Source organism: Neofelis nebulosa, chromosome X (assembly GCF_028018385.1).
Source record: "Neofelis nebulosa isolate mNeoNeb1 chromosome X, mNeoNeb1.pri, whole genome shotgun sequence".
NCBI lineage: Eukaryota > Metazoa > Chordata > Mammalia > Carnivora > Felidae > Neofelis > Neofelis nebulosa.
The window spans coordinates 74,368,096-74,395,852 of record NC_080800.1 but is presented as its reverse complement, the minus strand read 5'-3'; the positions used below and the strand labels follow the sequence as shown (position 1 = coordinate 74,395,852).

Sequence of the window (27,757 nt, the reverse complement as noted above, 5' to 3'; positions counted from 1 at the left end):
TATAACAGCAGTATCACCAATGGCCAAAGTATGGAAAGATCCCAAATGTCCACTGACAGATAAATGGATAAAGAAAATGGAGTATTACTCAGCAATCAAGAAGAATGAAATCTTTCCATTTGCAACTAAGTGGATGGAACTAGAGGTATTATGGTAAGCAGGATTAGTCAGTCAGAGAAAGATAAATATATGACTTCACTGATATGTGAAATTTAAGATACAAAACAAGTGAATATAAGGGGAGGGAGACAAAAATAGTATAAAAAGAGGGAGGAGGACAAAACAGAAGAGACTGTTAAATACAAGGAACAAAGTGAGGGTTTCTGAACAGGTTGGGGTGGGGGTGGACTAAGTGGGTAAGGGGCATTAAGGAAGACACTTGTTGGGATGGGCACTGGGTGTTATATACCAGGGGATGAATCACTGGAATCTACTCCTGAAATCATTATTGCACTATATGTTAACTAACTTGGAAGTAAATTTTAAAAATTAATTAATTAATTAAATTAAAAAGAAATGGATGAAAGGGAGTGGGAGATACACGCCTCCAGTTATGGAATGCATAAGTCACAGGAATAAAACATATAACACAGGGAATATAGTCAATGATGTAATAGTGTTGTATGGTGACAGGTGATAGCTACATTTGTGGTAAGAATAGCATAACATAGAGATGTTGAATCACCATGTTGTACAACTGAAGCTAATTTAACATTGTGTGTCAACTATACTCAAATAAAAAAAATTAAAAAGAAATATGTAATTTTGACTTCATAATTAGATGATAATAGGTAATCTGTGTGAGAATTTTATCTACATATTTATGGTTATCTAATCAAACCTCAAACGTTTATATGTCTTCTGTAATATTGGGAGAATTGCTGTGTACATTATAAATACTAAGTAAATGTTTGCCTAACTAATTAATAAAATGGCTATTCTACTTGTGTTCACTCTATTAAGGAATAATGAGGATTTGTGCAAAAGCTGTCCATCTTCAAGCCTTGCCATATAAACACTGGTGAATGAGAAAACTAGAAATATCAATCTTCTCCCCAAATAACAGATATGAAAATATTATTTTATGAAAATCAACTATTATTCATTTCATTATAAAATTTTATTTATGTATAAAAATATTCAACTTTACTTGCAACTCAGTTTTAAAATCTTCATTTGTGTGTAATGGGACATAAACTAAATTGGTTCTCAGAATTATTCTGTAAGATGTATATTATAATTCCTGCTTTATTGAAAAAGATAAAAAGACTCGAAAAGTCTTTTGTCAAAAGTCATTCAGTTAATAAATATCAGAAATGTACAGTTCAAACTCAAGTACTCAAGCATAGAATTCTGTTTACTGTAAAACACATTTTTCTTCCATTCTATAATCAGATGTCTATATTATTACATGTATCTTATGCAATTCTAAACAAAATATAACTGATTTTATATATCTTTGTCCAATTTCTTCATGATGTAGAACTTTAGTGAGATTTGAACCCTTTATTTTGGTTACATGGAATGTAATCAACACTTAGCCTTGAGAGAGATGAAACATTTTTAAACACTGATGCTTGAATTTATTAGTAAAGTTCAATTTTTGGTAGTACATGAAAAATTTGAAGTTTAAAATTTGTCAAGTAGAAGAACAAAACAGAACACAAGGGCAGCATACAACTAAAAAATATAAAAAGAACATGCACACAAAGTGAATTTTACCACAAGGCTATAATTCACAGGATCACTTACTTTCGTCCTTCTCACATATTGGAAATAAAGAAGCATGCCCATAATTCCCTGGAAGAGTATTGCGTGTGTGTGCATCAAGGATAAACTAAGTCTGTAAATAAAATGATGAAAAAGAGAGTCTGGGAACAATGGACAATGCCTGTCACAGGGTAAGATAAAAAAGGCCCATTCCAGTGTGTAAATCGTATTGAAATCAGTACTTTCAAACTGAATGAAGATTAATTTTCACCTCATTCGTGATAGACTGGAAATCAAAAAGGTGTATTTATTTCGAGCCCACTTCTCAATTCTTGAAGGAAGCCAATTAGTTCATAATTGCTGAAAATTTTAAGAAATTTTGACTTTTGAATTGCTATACGTTAGCCACAAAAAATATGTATTAAACACATAGGATGATTTTAGTTGGCCAAAATAAAGGTTTATTTTCCCTGTGGTATTTGATATAGGTACATTCTGGAATACATCTTTTCTACATGGTTTGCTTTATATTTTTCCCAACTTTTCCCACCAAATGCTAGTCACAATCCTACTGAGTTAATGTGAAAATGCTTAAAAGATATGGAAACTTGAATTTAATGTTATGTCATTGTTCATGTTTCCTCTAAATTTAGGAAAGGACACTGGATTTTAGAGTGAACAAAATGATTATTAAGTTAGAAAATAGTACTATTTAATTAAAAATTTCAGACTATCTTATTATTTAGACTGTTATAATAACATTATATATATAAACTTCAGTATGCACTCTATGAGGACATCAAAGACAGTGTAACAAAATGATATAAATACATTGAAAGAATATTATTGACACTTTGGCAATGTCTCCACAAAAACATGTTTACTGTGTTTTTTCCCCATGGTTTAAAGTTGTTATTTAAATTCTAATTACTTAATATACAGTGTAATATTAGTTTCAGGTGTACAATTTAGTGATTCAACATCCCATACAACACCCGATGCTCACCCATCAAGTGCACTCCTTAATACCCATCAACTGTTTCACCCATCTGCCCACCCACCCGCCCTCTGGTAACCATCAGTTCTCTATACTTGAGAGTGTGTTTCTTAGTTTGCTTCCCTCTTTTGTTGCCCTAAGATCATTATTTTTTCTTAAATTTGAAATATGAGAGAAGTCATATAGTATTTGTCTTTCTCTGACTTATTTCGCTTAGCATAATACTCTCCAGCAGCATCTACCTGATTGCAAATGGAAAGATTTCATTCTTTTTTAAGGCTAAGTAATATTCCATTGTGTGTATATATACCACCTCTTCTTTATACATTCATTAGCCGTTGGATATTTGGGTTATTTCCACAATTTTTGCTGTTGTAGATAATGCTACTATAAACCTTGGAGTGCATGTATCCCTTCAAATAAGTATTTTTGTATTCTTTGGATACATACCTAGCAGTGCAATTGCTGGATCCCAGGGTAGTTCTATTTTTAACTTTTTGAAGAACCTTCATACTGTTTTTGAAAGTGACCACACCAGTTTGTTTTCCCACCAATAGTGTAGGAGGCTTCCCTTGTCTCTGCATCCTTACCAACACCTGTTGATTCTTGTGTTGCTGATTTTAGCCATGCTTACAAGTGTGAGGAGATATCTCACTGTAGTTTTGTTATGTATTTCCCTAATGATGAGTGATGTTAAACATCTTTTCATGGGCCTGTTGGCCATTAGTATATCTTTTTCAGAAAATGTCTGTTCATCTCATCTGCCCATTTTTTTAAAAAATGCATTTTTTTGGGTGTTGATTTTGATAAGATATTTATATATTTTGGATACTAACCCTTTGTGTCATTTGCAAATATCTTCTTCTATTCTGAAGTTTGCTTTTTTAGTTTTGTTGATTGTTTTCTTTGATGTGTAGAAGCTTTTTATTTTGATGAGTTCCCAACAGTTTATTTTTGCCTTTGTTTCCTTTGCCTCAGGAAACATATCAGTAAGAAGTTGCTACAGTCTTTGTTCTCCACTAAGATTTTAATGATTTCTTGTGTCACACTTTGCTATTTAATTCATTTTCAATTTACTTTTGTGTATCATGTAAGAAAGAGGTCTAGATTCATTATTTTGAATGTTGTCCAGTATTCTCAACACCATCTGTTGAAGAGACTGTCACTTTTCTATTGTATATTCTTTCCTGCTTTGTTGAAAATTAACTGATTATATAGTTGTGGGACCAGTTCTCAGTTTTCTATTCTGTTCTATTGATCTATATGTCTACTTTTGTGCTAGTACCATATTGTTCTGATTACTACAGCTTTGCAATATAATTTGAAGTTCAGAATTGTGATGCTTCTATCTATGCGCTCCTTTTCAATGTTGCATAGGCTCCCAAGGGTCTTTTGCGATTTCATACAAATTTTAACATTGTCTGTTCCAGTTCTGGGAAAAATGCTGTTGGCATCTTGACAGAGATTGTATTAAATGTGTGGATTGCTTTGGGTAGTATAGACATTTTAACAATATTTTTTCATCCAATCCATGAGTATGGAATATTTTTTCCACTTCTTTGTATCATCTTCAATTTCGTTCATAAGCTTTTAATAGTTTTCAGAGTACACATCTTTTACCTCTTTGGTTAGGTTTACTCCTAGGTATTCTATGTTTTTGTTTAAAATTTTTTAATGTTTTATTTATTTTTGAGAGAGAGAGACACAGAGCATGAGCAGGGAAGGGGCAGAGAGAGAGAGACAGAATCTGAAGCAGGCTCCAGGCTCTGAACTGTCAGCACACAGCCCGATGAGGGGCTTGAACTCACAAGCTGTGAGATCATGACCTGAGCCTAAGTCTGCCACCCAACCGAATCACCCAGCCGCCTCTCCTATGGTTTTGGTGCAATTGTAAATGGGATTTATTCCTTGATTTCTCTTTTTGCTGCTTCAGTTTTGGTGTATAGAAATTTAACAATTTCTTTACGTTTATTTTGTATCCTGTGACGTTACTGAATTCTTGTATCAGTTAACAATTTTTTGTTTCTACGTAGAGTACCATGCCATCTTCAAATAATGAAACTTTGACTTCTTCCTTGCTGATTTGGATGCGTTTTATTTCTTTTTGTTGTCTGCTGGCTGTGGGTAGGACTTCCAATACTAGGTTAAATAACAGTGGTGAGAGTGGACATCCCTGTCTTGTTCCTGGCTGTAGAGAAAAAGCTCTCAGTGTTTCCACATTGAGGATTATGTAAGCCCATATATTTGTATATGGGCTTTATTATATTGATGTATGTTTCCTCTAACCCTACTTTGTTGAGGTATTTCTTTATGAAAGGATGCTGTACATGGCCAAATTCTTTTTCTGCATCTATTGTAAAGATCATGTCATTCTTATACTTTATTTTATTAATGTATTGTACCATGTTGATTGACTTGCAAATATTGAACTACCTCTGCAGCCTAGGAATATATCCTACTTGATTGTGGTGAAATATTCTTTTAATGTACTGTTGGATTTGGTTTGCTAATATTTTATTGAGAGTTTTTATATCTATATTCACCAGGGATATTGGCCTATAATTTCTTCTTTTCTTCTTTTTTCTTTCCTTTTTTGTAGAATGTTTACCTGGCTTTGGTATCAGGGAAATGCTGACCTCACTTGGAAATTTCCAGTCTTTTTCTATTATTTGGAATAGTTTGAGATTTATATGTATTAACTGTTCTTTACATGCTTGGTAAAGCAAGCCTGTGAAACCGTCTTGCCCTGGACTTTTGTATGTTGGGAGACTTTTTTTTTAGCTGATTAATTTTCTTCACTGGCTATTGAAATGTTCAAGTTTTCTATTTCCTTCTGTTTCAGTTTTGATAGCTTATATGTTTCTAAGAATTTATCCATTTCTTCAAGGTTGTCCAAATTCCTTGGCATATAGTTTTTCATAATATTATCTTATCATTGTTTGTATTTCTGTGGTGTTGGTTGTTATTTCTCCTCCCTCACTTGATTTTATTTATTTGGGTCCTTTCTCTTTTCTTTTTGATAAGTCTAGCTAGGGGTTATAAATTTTATTAATGTTTTAAAGAACCACCTGCGATTTCATTGATTTGCTCTACTGTTTTTTGGTTTTTGATTTTTGTTTTGTTTTGTTTTATTTTTGTTTGTTTGTTTGTTTTAGTTTGTATTTCTTCTGATGCCTTTAGGATTCTTTTGTTGCTCTTTTTATAGCTCCTTTAGGTGTAGGGTTGTTTATTTGAGATTTTTCTTGAGGTAGGCCTGCATATACTTCCTTCTTAGTACCTACCACTTTTGCTGCATCCCAAAGTTTTCAACGATTGTGCTTTCATTTTCATTTGTTTGCATGTATTTTTCAAAATGTCTCTCATTTCCTGGTTGACCCATCCATTACTCAGTAGCATGCTGTTTAACATCCATGTATTTGTGGTCTTTCCATATTTTTTCTTGTGATACACTTTACATTTCATAGTGTTGTGGTCAGGAAATATACGTGGTATGATCTCAATCATTTTGTATTTGTTGAAGCCTGATTTGTGACCTACTATGTGATCTGTTCTGGAGTATCTCCTATGTGCACTTGAAAATAATGCATATTCTGTTGCTTTAAGATGGAATGTTCTGAATATATCTGTGGTTTATATGGCCCAGTGTGTCATTCAAAGACATTGTTTCCTTGTAGAATTTCTCTTTAGATCATCTAACCATTGATGTAATCGAGGTATTAAAATCCCCTAGTGTGATTGTATTATTATCAATGAGTTGTTTTGTTTTTGTTATTACTTTTTTTTGATATATATTTGTGTTCTCCCTTCTTAGGTACACATATATTTACACTTTTTAGATCTTCTTGTTGTATTACCCCTTTTATTATGATACAGTGCCTTCTTCATCTCTTGGTACAGACTTTGGTTTAAAGTCTACTTTGTCAGATATAAGTATTGCTACTCTGGCTTGCTTTTTTTTTTTTTTTTTTTTTAAAGTTTTAACATTTATTTATTTTTGAGACAGAGAGAGACAGAGCATGAACGGGGGAGGGGCAGAGAGAGAGGGAGACACAGAATCCGAAGCAGGCTCCAGTCTCTGAGCCATCAGCCCAGAGCCCGACGCGGGGCTCGAACGCGGGGCTCAAACGCGGGGCTCGAACGCGGGGCTCAAACTCACGGACCGCGAGATCGTGACCTGAGCTGAAGTCGGACGCTTTAACCGACTGAGCCACCCAGGCGCCCCCTCTGGCTTGCTTTTGACATTCATTTGCATGATAAATATTTCTCCATCCCCTTACTTTCAACTTATAGGTTTCTTTAGTTCTTTTTTTTATTTTTAATGTTTATTTAAACTTTTGAGAGAGAGAGAGTGGAAGCAGGGGGAGGGCAGACAGGGAGGGAGACACAGAACTTGAAGCAGGCTCCAGGTTCCACACTGTCTGCATGGAGCCTGATACGGGGCCCAACTCATGAACTGCAAGATCATGACCTGAGCTGAAGTTGGACACTTAACCAACTAGACACCGGGTGCCCCAACCGGTGTCTTTAGTTCCTGTATGCAGCTTATAGATGTATCTTGTTTTTGTTTGTTTGTTTATTTTTTGTTTCTTTTTATTTTTTTTATTTTTTTTTTCAATATAAGAAATTTATTGTAAAATTGGTTTCCATACAACACCCAGTGCTCATCCCAACAGGTGCCTTCCTCAATACCCATCAGCCACCCTCCCCTCCCTCCCACCCCCCATCAACCCTCAGTTTGTTCTCAGTTTTTAAGAGTCTCTTATGCTTTGGCTTTCTCCCAGTCTAACCTCTTTTTTTTTCCTTCCCCTCCCCCATGGGTTTTTGTTAAGTTATTTGGGAAATGTAAATCAACAGTACAATGAGATATTACATCACACCTGTCATAATGGTTAAAATCACCACACAAGAAAGAAGAGGTGGTAGGCAAGATGTGGAGAAAGGTGAAATCTCTTGAAGTCTTGGAGGGAATGCAAACTGGTGCAGTCCTATGGAAAACAGTATGTAGGTTCCTCAAATTTAAAATTACCTATTATCCTCTGATAATGCAATTATGATCCAGCAATTGTACTACTAGGTATTTACACAGAGAAAACAAAAATACTGATTTGATTTGAAGGGATGCATGCACCCTGATGTTTATAGCAGCATTATCTCCAACAGCCAAATCATTGAAAGAGTCCAAATATTATCCATCAACTAGTGTATGGATGAAGAAGTTGTAATGTGTGTGTGTGTGTGTGTAATGGAATATTACTTAGCTATAAAAATTAAATCTTGCTATTTGCAACAAGTTGGATGGAGTTATAAATTATTTAGCTAAGGGAAAGAAGTCAAAGAAAGACAAATATCATATGATTTCACTCAAATGTGGAATTCATGATACAAAACATATGATCATAAGAGCAAAAAGAAGAAAACCAAGAAACAGACTCTTAACTATGCATAATAAACTGATGGTTACCAGAGGGGAAACAGGTGGTGGAATGTGTTCAATAAGGAATGCACTTGTTGTGATGAGTGCCAGGTGTTGTATGTAATTGTTGAATCACTAAGTTGTACACCTGAAATTAATATTATGCTGAATGTCAACTAGATGAAATTTAAATAATAACTAAAACAGAAATAAAAATGAATACATTCATGCATTATTTCTCTTATACCTTAATGTTGTTGCCATAGATTACATGTACAGATTAAAACAACTTTCACTGTGTAATTTTGATTCTTAAAAATCTTCCTACATTCCGCATACTTTGTTTTATACTTGTGTTTATATCCTCATTATTTTTTAATTTAAATTAAAATTACATATTCCACCAGAAAAAAATTAGATTGTTTGGTTAACCTTATTGATTATATTTTTAAATTGATAGTTTTTCCATTACTGTATAGATGAGCACAAAATTATTAAGATTATTATATTTTCTAGTCATATATTTATTTATTCGTTTCTATACAGTTCCAACCATTAAGAATTCCTTACTTGTAATTTCTTTCTTTAAGGTAATAATATTTCCCTTTAACTTTGGAGAAAAAGCCATGTTTTCTGGCACTTAACCAATCAGAATTCATCTGCTTATCTAAGCATTTTTATTGGTATCTTGCCATTTTACAAGCCTATTAATTTAGTACATTTCACTGTGGAAGTTACTGGCAATAGAGATTGCTAGAGGATTTTGACTTTACTCTCTTGCTGTTGAAGAGGGAAGTAAAAACAACATCTCTGATCCTTATGGTGCCAAATACTCTTTTTTTCATTTGGGGTTTATGGAAGGGGAAGACTATCTTTAGTTTGTCCAAAAATTAGACTAAAACCAATACTCTCATTCAATCAACATTCTCAGTGTAAAACTTCTATAGTACTCAGGTGATTTAGTGTAGTGGGTAAAATGCTGAAATATAAAAATTATAACTTTGTTTGTAGCCAAACAATTTACCTAGCAGATTTGTGGCCTTTGACAAGTTAATCTCTACAAACTTTCTCTATAAAACAGGGATAACAACATGCACCCCCACTGGATTGTTATAAGAATAAAATAAGATACAACAAGTATTTTAAACTGTTTTGAAAACAACAGAGCACTAAATAATTCAAAGAGTATAGATACAGACATAGGGATAGATATATAAAGATAGTTGGGTAAATTGTGTCTTGGATTCTTCCTTACCTCTAGTCTGTCCAGCTGCAGGTATTCCCACTTTCAGTGTTCTGCATTTCTACCTATGCCCAGAGTTCTATGTTACCATTCTCCTTACCATTAGAAACCAAATGCGAAGAATTTGTTCACAGGTGTTAGAAGCTTTTAGTTTCTCTTCATGGTGGCATTTGCCTGTAAATGAATTTGTAAAGAGGATTTTGAGTAAAACTTATTCTCTTTTATAGCATGTTTCTTACTTGAACTTTGCCTTCATGTTGTAATTTATTTATCATCCAAATCATATACTTGTATGATATTTTGAAAATAGTAAATCTTTCTTTGGAATCATTTGCTCAGGTTGTCTTTAGCTGCTAGTGGACCTAGACATAGTCATGGCTCAAGTTATGTAGAAGGTCCTGATGAAGTTATTTTCCTTTCTATTTTTGAATTTTATATGAAATAACTTTTATATCTCTACTGGATTAACTCTTCTTTTTCATTCTTAATATTGTAAATATTAAATATTTTATTTTATTTCTTTTAATTTTTAATTTTTTTAATCTTTTATATTTGAGAGAGAGAGAGAAACAGATAGACAGACAGAGCTCAAGCAGGGGAGGGGCATAGAGATGAAGACAGAATCTGAAGCAGGCTCCAGGCTCTGAGCTGTCAGCACAGAGCCTGATGCAGTGCCCAAACTCACAAGCAGTGAGATCATGACCTGAGCTGAAATCGGACACCCAACCAACTGAGACACCCAGGCACCCCTTAAATATTAAATATTTTAAAAAAATATTTATCAGTTTCCAAATTTGGTTTGCTGCCAAAATATCAAATCATGTCTAAAATGTTATGTACACAATTTCTAATATTGATATTGATTACTCTTTTTATTAGTTTGCTAGGGATTTTCTAATAAATAACCACAAACCAAGTAGTTTAGACAGCATAAATTTATTGTCTCACAGTTCCAGAGGAAGCTCTAAAAGTCTGAAACCAAGGTATTGGTTAGGTTGATTCCTTATGAGGGTTGTGAAGGAAGGATCTGTTCCAGGCCTATCTCTTTGGCTTGTGGATGGTTTGTTATGCCCAGAATTCATGATCCCCAAAGACCACCAGGGAGCTGAGTCCAATGCAAAAGCAGAAGAGCCTTTATTCGAGCTAGCTTGAGCTCAATCCCCTACCTGCACCGACGCAGCGGTGAGATACCAGGGAGAGAGAGCGAGTTTCAAAAACACAAAGGTTTTATTGGGGCCTAGGGGCAGTTGGTGAGGTAATGGCTGTGGCCTCAGCCGATTGGCTGGGGAAGGGTCGTGGCCTCGGCTGATTGGCTGGGGAAGGGTCGGAGTCCTGTTACGCAGGTCGCTGGGCGTGTTTTGATCAGGAAGTTTGAACGGGTGAGTGGGAGGTTACTCAAGGGGAGGAGGCGTGGTCTAGGTGAAGGACACAGAACAAGATGGAGTCAGCCGGCGTAGGCCTGCCCTTTCAGGTTATCTTCTGTTTTGTTTCTTTGTACCATCTTTCTTCTGTGTGTGTCTGTAACCAAATTTGACTTTTTTGTACAGACATTAGTCATATTTTATATGGGGTCCACCCTACTCCAGTATGACCCCATCTTAACTAATTATATTTTCAATTACCCTATTCCCAAATAAATTCATATTTTGTGCTACTGGGGGTTAGGACTTTGACATATGGATTTTGATGGAGGACACAATTAAACCTATAACACTTCCCAGGTGTCTTCTATATATGGTGGAAGAGTTTTTTTCACTTATAGCTTCCATATGAGACATTGGTTATTAACACCAGTGTTACATGGTGATAGCCTGTAGACCCATAACAGACCGTTTTAGAATATCAAATCAATATTATTATCATCCATTTTATTTAAATCTATTTTTAACATGTTTTACATATTAACTTAATTGGATATTGTCAAATCAACCCCCCTGATTTAGATACACCTAGATATAGACTTTTTTCCTTTTACTTGATTATTATTAGCAACTTCATTTTGAACTGGCTGCATTTGCTTACATACTACTCCACCAATCCTCAGCTCATGTACATGTCCACTCCAGTGTGACTCAAGTCAGATATTCAAAGCAATTAACTAACATTTTAGTGTTCTTCTAAGATGCATAGACACAGACCATAATCATTAGTGGTACTATATTAGGTATATATTGTGCCCACTCCCATATGCTCTCTCATCAGGAATTTGTTTTCTGACACTCAAATAAAATATTTGAAGTCACTCTTCATTAAGCCAGCAGCAGATTACAAAGCACTTTTCTAAATAAATTTCAAGAAGAATTCTTAAACAAAATGTTGAAATAATCTTTTCCTTATATACAACAGTGTTAGAGGTTAAAATTAACACACTATTTTGATAAAATGAGAGCAATTGGATGAAGTAAAAATAAACAATCTCATGTATGTATTGCAAAGAATAATTTTGAAATGTGACTGGAAGGAATATGAATTAATAGTGCTTTTTCATTTCACGCAATATGATTGGAATCTTTATGGTTATCTATTGTTTACCTAATGCTGCCATCTAGTGAACATATGAAACTGATATTAAAATTTCTTCTAGACATTTCAGTGCTTATTAAAGAAGATTTTACACACACAAAAATATATCTTTAAAAGATTCTCATATATTTTATCTTGAAGAATAAAGTTAAAGGAAGAATTCTGAGTCAAAAAGATAAATAAAATAACAGGCTTTACTTTGGGAAAAATAACTTTTATAAGGTGATATTCTTTCAGTCTAGCTATTTCATTTTTTTAATTTTTTAATGTTTATTTTTTGAGAGAGAGAGAGAGAGTCAGAGCATGAGCAGGGGAGGGACATAGATAGAGGGAGACACAGAATCAGAAGCAGGCTTCAGGCCCTGAGCTGTCAGCACAGAGCCCGAAAAGGGGCTCAAACCCATGAACCATGAGCACATGACCTGCCTGCAGTCGGACACAACCAAATGAGCTACCCAGGATCCCCAACTGTTTTATTTTTCTTGAATTTCATTTCAGTCATTAACTATTACTTTCTAAAAGTACAGCTATAACTTTTATTTCATAAAGTGAGGCTTATTTTTGCGCTGTAATAAATGTGAAATTACTTTTGTACTTTCCTCTATTAATAATAATTGTATGACTAAGGCTTAATGTACCATATGTAAAATTTAAGTATTATAAACATACCTTTTGAAGCATATATTTTAATTTATTATAGAATTAGCTAACTCTTATTATAGGCTATAAAAAGCATACTGCCCTTTTTAATAGTTATATGTAACTGCTGTTCATATAATTATTACACTTTCTCAATTTTATACAAATGAATCTTGGTTATATTTGTTTTAGTTCATTGCATTTATAACACATCAGATTAATGGTACCTGAAATTTATTGTAACACACAAACAACATAGTTGTTACTAGCATCAACTTATTTTTACTTTTTACTTAGTACTTTTCATTGAGTAATATAAATTTAATAAACTATAGCATTATATAGTGTAAAAATCACGGGCAAATTATAGACAGGAATTATGGATTTAAATCCTGGATCTCCTACTTGCAAAATTCTGAACTAACTGTACCTTAAACTCACTGTACCTGAAACTATAGGAATTCAAAAGACCCCCAAAGAATTGAACCAGAGTAACCTGACAGACATAATATTTCTCCTTGGTTTAATAATTTTATTAAAAATATAAGTTCAGTTCTCAGCCAAAGTTTGGTTATCTGCATTTACTAAATAGGTAGCAGAGTCTATGAAACATCAGGTAGGTGCAAAAAAACTGCTTTCTCAAAAGCTATATGAAAAGACATTTAACTATACAAAGGCTAAAACATTAGAATGGTTTTGAAAACACTATAACTGTTATAAAATTGCAAGCCATTGTAGCCAATGTACTGATATATTTGTAACAATTGATTTTTGGGGGGCAAATAGCCTTGATTTGTAGTATTTCAAGATTTTTGTGCTAAAATACTACCATGGTAATTTAAGTTAGCAACGTTATATCAGCTACCTTGCAAATTTCCAGAACATTAACAATTGGCCCCGTAAGTCATTACAAACAAGTTCCAGCACAACATTATTTCCACTTGGATATCTTTCTGTCATGTTATTCTTTCATTAATATTGTATGTAGTTCTTTTTTTAAAGTTTATTTATTTGGAAGGGGAGCAGCAGAAGGAGTGGGAGAGAGAACCCCAAGCAGGCTCTGTGTTGTCAGTGCAGAGCCTGATATGGAGCTTGATCTCACAAACCATGAGATAATGACCTGCGCCAAAATCAAGAGTTGGCCACTTAACCATCCAAGCCACCCAGGCACCCCTTTTGTTAATATCGTATGTAGTTCTGAGTCTCAGAATCAAGATGCTATAATTCTTGGGGTGACTAAGGTAAATTGGTATTCCTTCATCCTGTTATAATGAAAAAGCTTAGGAAACTGAAAAGTACATTTTTCAAACTACCTTGCTGCTAGAGTTTGGGATGTGATTATATTTGGCTCATCAAATATATTTGCATGAGATTACAAAGCAAAAGAATTTTGTTTCTCTACATCCATGTTAACAGAGGTACCAGTATGAGGTTACCAGCTTCCTGGTTATCCATAGACAGGTGGAGTTTGGGGATTTTATTATCGTTGTGTGTATTATAGTGAGCATGTAGTGGTTTCAGAACCCAGAGCAGTTGCAGTGTCTTCATGGCTGTGCAGGATTCTCTGTTCTAATGGTTTCCTGATAATGGAAGCTTCTGGATTGTGGCAGTGTCATTGTGCAACTTAGCAGGAAGATTTTTGAGTCTAGAGTTTCCCTAGTGATCTGGGCACTCTAACCATAAAAATCTCTTAGAAGTCCTTTAAAAATGCTATACGTATTCATATCTTTATAGTTTTGCTTAGCTGTCATAATTACACATGGCTTATTCAGTTACTGCCCTATTCGATTTGTCCCCATTATTGCTAAGATTTAAAAACTATACACAATTTTTTTTAGTTTTTATTTGCAGTCTTTAATTCACTTTATTTTGTGTTCTACTCTGACTACTCCACCAAAATTTATTTTTCTAAAGTCATCAAGGATATTTGTGTTACCAAATCTAAAATTTGTTTTAATGTTTATTTATTTTTGAAACAGACACAGAGTGCGAGCAGGGGAGGGGCAGAGAGGGAGGGAGACACAAAATCTGAAACTGGCTTCAGGCTCTGAGCTGTCAGCACAGAGCCCTATGCAGGGCTCGAACCCACAAACTGTGAGATCGTGACTTGAGCCGAAGTCGGAGGTACAACTGAGCCACCCAGGTGCCCCTGTGTTACCAAATATAAAGGATACATTCTAGATCTCATACAAGGAAAATATGGTCTAAACATAAAGCCAAGGGTATGACTGTAAAATCATTTGTTAAGACTTCAAAAAGTTCTAAGGTTGGGTTTCAGTGTATAGTGCAGTCTGATAAAAAGCCTTCTAAAGAGTTTAAGGGTGTGCCTCTTAGATTTTCTCAAACAATAGTGTTTTCAGGAAGTTTCAGGGTGTGACTCTCAGCCATTTCAATAGAAATCCAAAGTACAGAGTGCATATTTTAAGGAAATTTGTGGGCATGGCATTAGTCAAATGAAGTGAACCCCAATGGGACTTGAGGGACACTCACAAAGTGTTAAAGATAAGTACATTCACAGAAACACTGCCAATTTGAACTGACATGGCCAGAGACAAGTAGGAAATGTAAAAAAAAAAAGCCTTTTGACCACTAGATACTACTGATGGAAAGCAAACTGAAAAAAAAAAAAAAAACACAAGAAAACAAAACACTCAACTGCAAACGTGTACTACCTTTCATGAAGATGGAAGGGTGATTCTGAGAGCAGAACCAGGAGACCAGGGAGACAGGAAATTATTGCTAGGCAGGCATAGGATGGTGTGGAACCTCAAGTATCTGACTGGCTGGGTTTTAGAATTGTTATGGCTATTGTGCCTCTAATTTCCCCTTTTGTGAAGAGGGCCATCTATATAGCACTTATGCTATTACTGTCCTCCCACTATTGTATGGTGGTGATGTGAGAGATAGATAACTTGTTCCTTTCATTCCCAAGTCTTCAGATAGAAAAGAAATGTACTTGAGGTTCTCTGCTTATTAAAATATATGAGGAGCTTCATCCATAACAAAACGTAATTTGGATGATGACATCTTGAACTTTGAACTGATTCTGTAATAGCATGAGGCTTTTGGGTACCTTACTATCATGAGCTAAACTCCAAGACCTGACTTTTACTGCCCACCTGCTTGTACTCACTGACCTTTGTCCCACATTTTCCCTTAAGCTCTTCTTTCCAGCTAATATCTTAACTCAGGCAAATGGAAAGTGAAACTGCCCCTAAATTGATAGCAATTGCCCTGACAACATCTCCATCCAGCCCAGACCACCCAGACCAGTTTGCACTTAACCCCTGCCTATGCATGTACAAATAGACCATTAAGTGACCTCTAGAATGACTGCAAACTACCTTTACCTCATGATAATACTAAAATATCTGCCCAAGGAGGAGCATAAGCTTCATTTACATAACATACAATGTGTGTATAGGCATGTATCATTAAGACACATGCTTGACCTTATGCCCGCCTCTATGTACCATGACGAGGCTTCCCTATCTAATTTTTTATCTTAAACCTAAATTAAAAAAAAATCCATTCATCCTTGTTTGGGGAGTCACAGCTTTGGAAGTCATTCTCTGTGATCTCCGTATTTGCTGCAAATGAAGTTTTCTTTGTGAGACAGCTCAACCTGGTGAGGTTTCTGATTTGGCAAGGAACAAACTCACATTGGTTTAGTTACATTAAGAAAGGATGAATATATTTTACTAACAAGAGGGACAAATATTTTTTCCACAAAAAAATTTGACACTGATACTTTTAAAATATATCAACAAGTTCTTTGATACTCCTTTCTTCAAGTTGTACAACCTAATTCCCCTCCACTGAATGTGTTCTGGATTTAGTAAATCACTTCTAATGAATGGAATAAATAGAAGTGATGGTAGATGGCTTCAGAAACTAAGTGATGAAAGACATTATAGTTGCATTTCTGCTCTTTTTCTTAGATTATTATCTCTGGGTAAGTTAGCTACTGTTTCCAGAAGATGCTGACATGGAAAGTGACTTACTTCATGATGCCATAAAAAAAATGTTATAGACCAGGAAGCTTAAACAATACACATTTATTTCTCACAATTTTGGAGGCTGGGAAGTCCAAGATCAAGGTGTTGGATTATTTGCTTTCTAGTGAGATCTGTTTTCCTCATTATGTCCTCACATGGCAGAGAAATAGGGATTGAGGGTGAGTGCTCACAATCTTTTCTGTCTCTTACTATAAGAGCACTAATGAATCCCATCATAAGAGCTTGCACCCTTATGACCTAATTATCACCTACAGTTTTCATCTCCAAATACCATCATATTGGGGATTAGACTTCAACATATAAATTTGGGGATACACAAACATGCAGTCCATACCATAGAGGAAATGAGGCCTTCTGCTAACAATCCCAAAGGAATTTAAGCATCCTGACAACAGCCATGTGAGTGAACCAACTTAGAAGTGGATCCTCCTTTTCCAGTCAAATTTTCAGATGACTGCAGCCCAGACTGAGATCTTAATTGAAGCCTCATGAGAGACTATGAACCTGAAAGATCCAGCTGAACTGCTCTCAGATTTTCAACCATTAGCAACTGTGCGAGATAATAAATGTTTGTAGTTTTGACCTGAAATATTTTGGGTAAATTTTGACATTAGTAAATTACTAAGATATAAATTTTGCTTTAAGCATAATTAGTTGATTTCATTTTCTTGAAACGTTCAATTGGTTTCTAGATATCACACTCATGGTTTTCTCTTCCCTCTCTGGGTACTTATTTTCAGATGAGTTTACCATTCCATTACTAATTTATAAATATTTAAACTTGAGTTCATCTTAACTACACTAGTCCTTTTGTATTTTGTTTTTGTTTTTGTTTTTTTTAAATGTTTTTATTTATTTTTGAGACAGAGAGAGACAGAGCATGAGCAGGGGAGGGGCAGAGAGAGAGGGAGACACAGAATCCAAAGCAGACTCCAGGCTCTGAGCTGTCAGCACAAAGCCCGATGTGGGGCTCGAACTCACAGACTGTGAGATCATGACCTGAGCCGAAGTCGGACGTTCAACCGACTGAGCCACCCAGGTGCCCCTACACTAGTCCTTTTGAAAATGTTACTGTCTACATCCAACCCCTAAGTGGTCTCCTGTAGACTTATGGCTTTAAATATAACCTTTATGAAGATTATTTTGTAATTTATAAATCAGCCCACATCTCTCCCCTGATCTCCAGATCCATGTGTCTCTTTGATATTTTTACTTCTGGAAACCAAGAGTTAGTTTGAAGTATTTTATTTATATATATATATATATAGTTATATATAGTTATATATATGTATATAGTTATATATATATATAGTAATATATATATAGTTATATATATAGTTAAACAATATATATATACATAGATTTTACCAATATATGAAGTTTATTGTCAAATTGGTTACCATAAAACACCCAGGGCTCATCCCAAAAGGTGCCCTCCTCAATACCCATCACCCACCCTCCCCTCAATCCCACTGCCCATCAAACCTCAGCTTCTTCTCAGTTTTTGAGAGTCTCTTATGCTTTGGCTCTCTTCCACTCTAACCTCTTTTTTTTCCTTCCCCTCCCCCATGGGTTTCTGTTAAGTTTCTCAGGATCCACATAAGAGTGAAACCATATGGTATCTGTCTTTCTCGGTATGGCTTATTTCACTTAGCATCACACTCTCCAGTTCCATCAATGTTGCCACAAAGGGCCATATTTCATTCTTTCTCATTGCCACGTACTGCTCCATTGTATATATAAACCACAATTTGTGCATCCATTCATCAGTTGATGGACATTTAGGCTCTTTCCATAATTTGGCTATTGTTGAGAGTGCTGCTATAAACATTGAGGTACCAGTGCCCCTATGCATCAGTACTCCTGTATCCCTTGGGTTAAATTCCTAGCGGTGTTATTGCTGGGTCATAGGGTAGGTCTATTTTTAATTTTTTGAGGAACCTCCACACTGTTTTCCACAGCAGCTGCACCAATTTGCATTCCCACCAACAGTGCAAGAGGGTTCCCGTTTCTCCACATCCTCTCCGGCATCTATAGTCTCCTGGTTTGTTCATTTTGGCCACTCTGACTGGCGTGAGGTGATATCTGAGTGTGGTTTTGATTTGTATTTCCCTGATGAGGAGTGACGTTGAGCATCTTTTAATGTGCCTGTTGGCCATCCGGATGTCTTCTTTAGAGAAGTGTCTATTCATGTTTTCTGCCCATTTCTTCACTGGGTTATTTGTTTTTTGGGTGTGGAGTTTGGTGAGCTCTTTATAGATTTTGGATACTAGCCCTTTGTCAGATATGTCATTTGCAAATATCTTTTCCCATTCCATTGGTTGCCTTTTAGTTTTGTTGGTTGTTCCCTTTGCTGTGCAGAAGCTTTTTATCTTCATAAGGTCCCAGTAGTTCATTTTTGCTTTTAATTCCCTTGCCTTTGGGAATGTGTCAAGTAAAAAATTGCTACGGCTGAGGTCAGAGAGGTCTTTTCCTGCTTACTTCTCTAGGGTTTTGATGGTTTCCTGTCTCACATTCAGGTCCTTTATCCATTTTGAGTTTATTTTTGTGAATGGTGTGAGAAAGTGGTCTAGTTTCAACCTTCTGCATGTTGCTGTCCAGTTCTCCCAGAACCATTTGTTAAAGAGACTGTCTTTTTTCCATTGGATGTTCTTTCCTGCTTTGTCAAAGATTAGTTGGCCATACGTTTGTGGGTCTAGTTCTGGGGTTTCTATTCTACTCCAATGGTCTATGTGTCTGTTTTTGTGCCAATACCATGCTGTCTTGATGATTACAGCTTTGTAGTAGAGGCTAAAGTCTGGGATTGTGATGCCTCCTGCTTTGGTCTTCTTCTTCAAAATTACTTTGGCTATTCGGGGCCTTTTGTGGTTCCATATGAATTTCAGGATTGCTTGTTCTAGTTTCGAGAAGAATGCTGGTGCAATTTTGATTGGGATTGCATTGAGTGTGTAGATAGCTTTGGGTAGTATTGACATTTTGACAATATTTATTCTTCCAATCCATGACCACAGAATGTTTTTCCATTTGTTTTTATCTTCTTCAATTTCCTTCATAAGCTTTCTATAGTTTTCAGCATACAGATCTTTTCCATCTTTGGTTAGATTTATTCCTAGGTATTTTATGCTTCTTGGTGCAATTGTGAATGGGATCAGTTTCTTTATTTGTCTTTCTGTTGCTTCATCATTAGTGTATAAGAATGCAACTGATTTCTGTACATTGATTTTGTATCCTACAACTTTGCTAAATTCATGTATCAGTTCTAGCAGACTTCTGTTGGAGTCTATCAGATTTTCCATGTATAATATCATGTCATCTGCAAAAAGTGAAAGCTTGACTTCATCTTTGCCAACTTTGATGCCTTTGATTTCCTTTTGTTGTCTGATTGTTGGTGCTAGCACTTCCAACACTATGTTAAACAACAGCAGTGAAAGTGGACATCCATATTATGTTCCTGATCTCAGGGAAAAAGTCTCAGTTTTTCCCCATTGAGGATGATGTTAGCTGTGGGCTTTTCATAAATGGCTTTTAGGATCTTTAAGTATGTTACTTCTATCCCGACTTTCTCGAAGGTTTTTATTAAGGAAGGTAGCTGAATTTTGCTAAAAGCCTTTTCTGCATCGATTGACAGGATCGTATGGTTCTTACCTTTTCTGTGATTAATGTGATTTATCACATTGATTGATTTGCGACTGTTGAACCAAGGACTCTTATTTGTTGGGAGACTTTTGATGACTGATTCAATTTATTTCTGGTTATGGGTCTGTTCAAGCTTTCTATTTCCTCCTGATTGAGTTTTGGAAGAGTGTGGGTGTTTAGGAATTTGTCCATTTATTCCAGGTTGTCCACTTTGTTGGCATATAATTTTTCATAGTATTCCCTGATAATTGCTTGTATCTCTGAGGGATTGGTTGTAATAATTCCATTTTCATTCATGATTTTATCTATTTGGGTCATCTCCCTTTTCTTTTTGAGAAGCCTGGCTAGAGGTTTCTCCATTTTGTTTATTTTTTCAAAAAACCAACTCTTGGTTTCATTGATCTGCTCTACAGGTTTTTTAGATTCTATATTGTTTATTTCTGCTCTGATCTTTATTATTTCTCTTCTTCTGCTGTTTAGGCTGTCTTTGCTGTTCTGCTTCCATTTCCTTTAGGTGTGATGTTAGATTTTGTATTTGGGATTTTTCTTGTTTCTTGAGATAGGCCTGGATTGCAATGTATTTTCCTCTCAGGATTAGCTTCGCTGCATCCCAAAGCGTTTGGATTGTTGTATTTTCATTTTCGTTTGTTTCCATATATTTTTAAATTTCTTCTCTAATTGCCTGGTTGACCCATTCATTCTTCAGTAGGGTGTTCTTTAACCTCCATGCTTTTGGAGGTTTTCCAGACTTTTTCCTGTGGTTGATTTCAAGCTTCATTGCATTGTGGTCTTAAAGTATGCATGGTATGATTTCAATTGTTGTATACTTATGAAGGGCTGTTTTGTGACCCAGTATGTGATCTATCTTGGAGAATGTTCCATGTGCACTCGAGAAGAAAAGTATATCTGTTGCTTTGGAATGCAGAGTTCTAAATATATCTGTCAAGTCCATCTGATCCAATGTATCATTCAGGGCCCTTGTTTCTTTTTTGACCGTGTGTCTAGATGATCTATCCATTGTTGGAAGTGGAGTGTTAAAGTCCCCTGCAATTACCACATTCTTATCAATAGGGTTGCTTATGTTTGTGAGTAATTGTTTTATATATTTGGGGGCTCCTGTATTCGGCACATAGACATTTATAATTGTTAGCTCTTCCTGATGGATAGACCCTGTGATTATTATATAATGCCCTTTTTATCTCTTGTTACAGCCTTTAATTTAAAGTCTAGTTTGTCTGATATCAGTATGGCTACTCCAGCTTTCTTTTGACTTCCAGTGGCATGATAAATAGTTCTCCATCCCCTCACTCTCAATCTGAAGGTGTCCTCAGGTCTAAAATGAGTCTCTTGTAGACAGCAAATAGATGGGTCTTGTTTTTACATCCATTCTGATACCCTATGTCTTTTGGTTCGCACATTTAGTCCATTTACATTCAGTGTTATTCTACAAAGATATGGGTTATAGTCATTGTGATGTCCGTAGGTTTCATGTTTGTAGCTATGTCTCTGGTACTTTGTCTCACAGGATCCCCCTTAGGATCTCTTGTAAGGCTGGTTTAGTGGTGACGAATTCCTTCAGTTTTTGTTTGTTTGGGAAGACCTTTATCTCTCCTTCTATTCTAAATGACAGACTTGCTGGATAAAGGATTCTCGGCTGCATATTTTTTTTTTCTGTTCATCACAGTGAAGATCTCCTGCCATTCCTTTCTGGCCTGCCAAGTTTCAAAAGAGAGATCAGTCACGAGTCTTATAGGTCTCCCTTTATATGTGAGGGCACGTTCATCCCTTGCTGCTTTCAGAATTTTCTCTTTATCCTTGTATTTTGCCAGTTTCACTATGATATGTCGTGCAGAAGATCGATTCAAGTTATGTCTGAAGGGAGATCTCTGTTCCTCTTGGATTTCAATGGCTTTTTCCTTCCCCAGATCAGGGAAGTTCTCAGCTATTATTTCTTCAAGTACACCTTCAGCACCTTTCCCTCTCTCTTTCTCCTCTGGAATACCAATTATGCGTAGATTATTTCTCTTTAGTGCGTCACTTAGTTCTCTAATTTTCCCCTCATACTCCTGGATTTTTTTATCTCTCTTTTTCTCAGCTTGTTCTTTTTCCATAATTTTATCTTCTAGTTCACCTATTCTCTCCTCTGCTTCTTCAACCCGAGCCATGGTTGTCTCCATTTTATTTTGCAGTTCATTAATAGCATTTTTTAGCTCCTCCTGGCTGTTCCTTGGTCCCTTGATCTCTGTAGCAAGAGATTTTCTGCTCTCCTTTATACTGTTTTCAAGCCCAGCGATTAATTTTATGACTATTATTCTAAATTCTCTTTCTGTTATTTTGTTTAAATCATTTTTGATCATTTCATTAGCTGTTGTTATTTCCTGGACATTTTTCTGTGGGGAATTCTTCCATTTCGTCATTTTGGATAGTCCCTGGAGTGGTGAGGACCTGCAGGGCACTTCCATTGTGCTATCTTGAATAAATTGTGGTGTTGGGCGGGGCCGCAGTCAGACCTGATGTCTTCCCTCAGCCCACCACTGGGGCCACAGTCAGACTGGTGTGTGCCTTCTCTTCCCCTTTCTCCTAGGGGTGGGATTCACGGTGGGGTAGCATGGTCCATCTAAGCTACTTGCAAGCTGCCAGGCTTGTGGTGTTGGGGATCTGGTGTATTAGCTGGGGTGGATAGTCAAGGTGCACGGGAGCCAGAGGGGCAGGCTCAGCTCCCTTTTCCTTTCGAGATCCGCTTTGGAAGGGGCCCTGCGGCACCAGGAGGGAGTCAGACCTGCCTGAGGGATGGATAGGCAGAAGCACAGCTTTGGGTGTTTGGGCGGTGCAAACAATTTCCCTGGAAGGAACTGGTTCCCTTTGGGATTTTGGCTGGGGGATGGGCGAGGGAGATGGCGCTGGTGATCGCCTTTGTTCCCCGCCGAGCTGGGCTCTGTTGTCCGGGGCTCAACAAGTCTCCCTCCCGTTTTCCTCCAGCCCTCCTGTTCTCCAAGCAGACCTATTAGCTTGTCACCTTCCAGATGTCAAGTCCTGCTTGCTGTGGGAACAGACTCCATCAGGCCTCTGCTTTTGCAAGCCAAACTCGGGGGCTCTGCCTGGCCGGTTGGCCGCCCCTCCACCCCAGCTCCCTCCTGCCAGTCCGTGGAGCATCACCGCCCGTCTGCCCTTCCTAAACTCTTCCATGGACCTCTCATCTGCGCTTGGCTCCGGAGACACCATTCTGCTAGTCTTCTGGCGGTTTTCTGGGTTATTTAGGCAGGTGTAGGTGGAATCTAAGTTATCAGCAGGATGCGCTGTGAGCCCAGCATCCTCCTACGCTGCCATCTTCCCAGGATCCCTATATATATATAGTTAAATATATTTATTTATTTATTTATTTATTTATTTAGAGGGTGGGAGAGCAGAGAGATAGGGGAGAAAGAATCCCAAGCAGGCTCCGCACTGTCAGCACAGAGCCCAATGCAGGGATCAATCGCATGATCCCTGAGACCATGACCTGAGCCAAAACTGAGTGTCAGATGCCCAAATTACTGAGGCACCTAGGCACCCCTGAAGTATTTTAAGTTGATGTTTTGTGGAGTAAAAGTGAATCAAGTGTAGACTCACCTTTTAGTGACATTTTTAGACCATATAATTGTGTACAGTTTAAGTTCATGGTGATCAAATTCAAGAATACGAAATTCAGTAAACTTTGCTCACAAAACATGTTATTTGTTAGGACAACAAATTAGTCCTCTGGGTTTACTGGCCACATGCATGCATGAGCATGTATCTTGCTCATAATTATTTAATTAAACTTTGGTATAATTAATTTTTATAATAAATTCTTATCTTAACATTGAGGGCTTAAGGCTAGTAATATTAACTGAAATTGAAATTAATGTATTATTTCCCTTTTTCAATTTTTATTCACAATCTGTGTACTAGTGATGTTGTTGATTGGATTAAATTTGTGATAACCATTAAAATAATTCAGCTTGTAATATTGTATTTGGTGATTAATATCGATAAAATTCCCAGAAGACTGTATTACCACTTTACAGATGAAAATATCACTATGATATGAGATATCAGTGTGGAACTCCCCCCCCCATGTTTTGAGTTTAGTCGTGAATAAAATATTTGAAACATTGAGATACACATTGGCAAATCAAGATCAAAGTAGAACAGTATTCAAATATTACAAAATGAGATGAGCAGTTACATAATGAGATATTCTAATTTGCCTTTTGCAAATTTCTCTCTCAGCAGGCTGACTGAAATTTATCTGGATTCTGGCTCTTATTAAATCAGTCTTAGAACATTCTTATGGGTGCTGATATTTTCCTTTTAGTCACAGTCTCTGAGCTCTGTTGATACATGAAAATTAAAAATGGAAATAAAACCTTAAAATTTAAATTGAACCAAATTAGAACATTAATATATGAGTTAATATCTTTCTAACATGGGAAATTTTATATTCTCAACTTCTGAAAACTACTTAGAAATAACTCATTTTGTTTTCTAATTTTCTGCAAGTACCTCTATTTAAAATACCTGAACATTTTAAAATTAATTTTCATTTTTACTGAAGTATAGTTGACACACAATATTACATTAGTTTCAGGTGTACAACATGTTGATTAGACAACTATATACATAATGCTATACTCACTACAATTGTAGCTAACATCTGTCACCATACAACATTATTACAACGCCATTGTCTATATACCCTGTGTTGTAACTTCCATCCCCCTGACATATTCATTCCATATTTTAAGCTCATACATCCCATTCTTCTTTACCCATTTTGCCCATTCCTTCCCCCCCACCCTACAACCACCAATTTGTGTGGGTCTATTTCTGCTTTTTTTTTGTTTTTTTTTTGTTAACTTTGTTTTTTAGTTTCCAAATATAAATGAAATCATTCATTATTTGTCTTTCTTTGATTTATTTGATTTAGCATACTATCCTCTAGGTCCATCCATGTTGACACAAATGACAAGATCTAATTTTTTTTATGTCTGAGTAAAATTCCTGTTTTGTGTGTGTGTGTGTATGTGTGTGTGTGTCCACATATTTTTCAAGATATATCTTCTCAGGCAAGGAAAACAAACCAGAACATTTACAGCACTGAACATAAAGGACATACATGTATATAAATGGTTTGGCCAATGTGGTGGATAAGCTTAGGAATCCCCAGGCTTACACCAATGAGTTAACAAGGCATAAAGAAATCAATTGCTCACATCTGAGTTTGGGTAAACCAGATTGGCACCCCAAAATAGAGAGGGGGCTCAGAGCCCCCAGAATAGAGAGGGAGAGGCAAAGGCCTAAAATGGGAACAGCACAAAGGTCCCCAATACATAGGTATATGAAATAAACAAGATTAGATATTCAGAGTGGAAGCACCCCCAATTTAGTACTATTGCAGAAAAGCTGCTTTCACAGGAGGATAGGGCCAAGTTAGTGAATTAGACTATTGATGAATTAGAGTATGGACTGCTGCACTGCAGGCAAAGCAGCCCAGAGTGGAAATGGTTAACAAAAAAAAAGATGCCTTATTGACCCTGAGGTTATTTCCCCTGTCTCATCCCCTAGGCTAGCTAAGATAAAACAGGCATGGAACCTCCTGTCTGCCATTACCAACCATCTACCCATTTTCCCAGTGCCAGGATTTTGTTTTATATTGACCCAAACCCCAAACACTGTATATCTTCAAAACCCCCCTCTTCCTTCATGCCCCCAAGTTAATGTCCACAGTTTCTTTGTCTCTTTGTACACTCCCATCACATTTGTAAGCCTTCTGATCTGAATAAACATGAGGCAAGGACCCTTATTTGGGGCTCTTGTCTTTTCCTGGACATTAGCCATCTCTTGCTTCAATCCTGCATCCTCTCTTTTGCTGGTCAAAAAAGAACTTTAGACTTAGAGTCTACGACAGGCCAAGCCTAGTGACCAATGATGGTGGTTAATGTGCATACTAAATAAGAGACCCAAATGTTGAAAGATGAATTCACCAAAAAAAAGAGTTATACTATACATAAAATCAAGTAATATTTAAGCCATGAAGAAAGTGGAATTTACAGAGAAACGCTGGGCTAATGTCTGTATGACTATTTCCTGCCAAAAGGAAACTGCAGGTCCAAGTCCTTTAGACCTCACTGAAAGGAAAATCTCTGAGAACAATTGTTGGTTTGAAAATAGGGGTATAATTGAGTTTCTCAAGAGGATGACTACTCTTTTAAAGAAAATATTTCTATCTGATGGGGTCGAAGCTACAAGCTGATAAGAAATATATTGGTTAGATTTTGTCATTTTTACTTATTGTAAATATATGCAGCCATTCTAAAATGCTCATAAAATTGTACATAGTTTGTAAAAATGCAGTGAATAAGTGTAAGTAGCTGTGATATTATGATGAGTTAATAATAGTTAATAATGATTTCCTGAGTAAAATAGGAACTAAATGAATTGGTAGAATGGAGTGACTTTCAATAAATGAAGAATGGCATCTTATGAATTGGTACAAAAGAGCATAATTGGAAATTTGGAATGAAATATAATTATATTAGTCCATGTTGTATTACAGAATGATATTAAATACAATTAAAATTCAATAACCATAACATTTACTAAGTAGTGCCAAGGACAAGAAGTGGATCCTGTCACCAAGCTGTGCCACCTGAACAAGGACATGAAAATCAAGTCCCTGGAGGAGAGCTATCTCTTCTCCCTGCCTTTCAAGGAATCTGAGATCATTGACTTTTTCCTGATGCATCCCTCAAGGATGAAGTTTTAAAGATTAGGCTTGTGCAAAAGCAGATCCATGATGGCCAGTGGACCAGGTTCAAGGCACTTGTTGCCATTGAGATCACAATAGGTATGTCGATCTGAGTGTTAAGTGTTCCAAGGAGGTAGCCACTGCCATCCATGGGGCCATCAACCTGGCGAAGCTTTCCATTTACTGCATGTGTCAAGGCTACTGGGAGAACAACATCAGCAAAACCCACACTGTCCCATGCAAGATGGACCAGCCACTGTGGTTCTGTGCTTGTGTGCTTCATCCCTGCCCCAGAGGTATTGGCATTGTGCCCAAGAAGCTACTGATGATGTCTGGTATTGACAATGGCTACACCTCGACCAGGGGCTGCACTGCCACCCTGGACAACTTCACCAAAGCCATTTGTGATGCCATGTCCAAAACCTACAGCAATCTCACACCTCACCTCTGGTAAAAGACTGTGTTCAACAAGTCGCCCTATCAGGAACTCAGTGACCATCTTGTAAAGACTCACACCAGAATCTCCGTGCAGAGGTCCCACGCTCCAGGTGTGTCCAACACAGATTTATATAAGAAAATTAAAGCGAAATAAAGCATCTTAAAAAAAGAAAAAAACAAACACAGCAAAACAAAACCATTTATTAAGTAGAATAATGCATTAATGCAACCATTGCATTAAGAGGCTTAATCATTATTCCCAATATTGAAGTTATTGATGAGTACAGTAGGAAAAATCACTTATAATAATATAGCTGAATTTATTGTAGATAAAATATGATCATAAATATCTTTCAAGTGCTTGTACAAA

At 36.4% G+C, this 27,757-nt stretch overlaps 1 pseudogene; it reads left to right on the top strand.

Moving 5' to 3' along the window:
* LOC131502097 (small ribosomal subunit protein uS5-like) overlaps window positions 1–27,541 on the top strand; it is a 60,987-nt pseudogene extending 33,446 nt beyond the window's left edge.
* The last annotated feature ends 216 nt before the right edge of the window (window positions 27,542–27,757 follow it).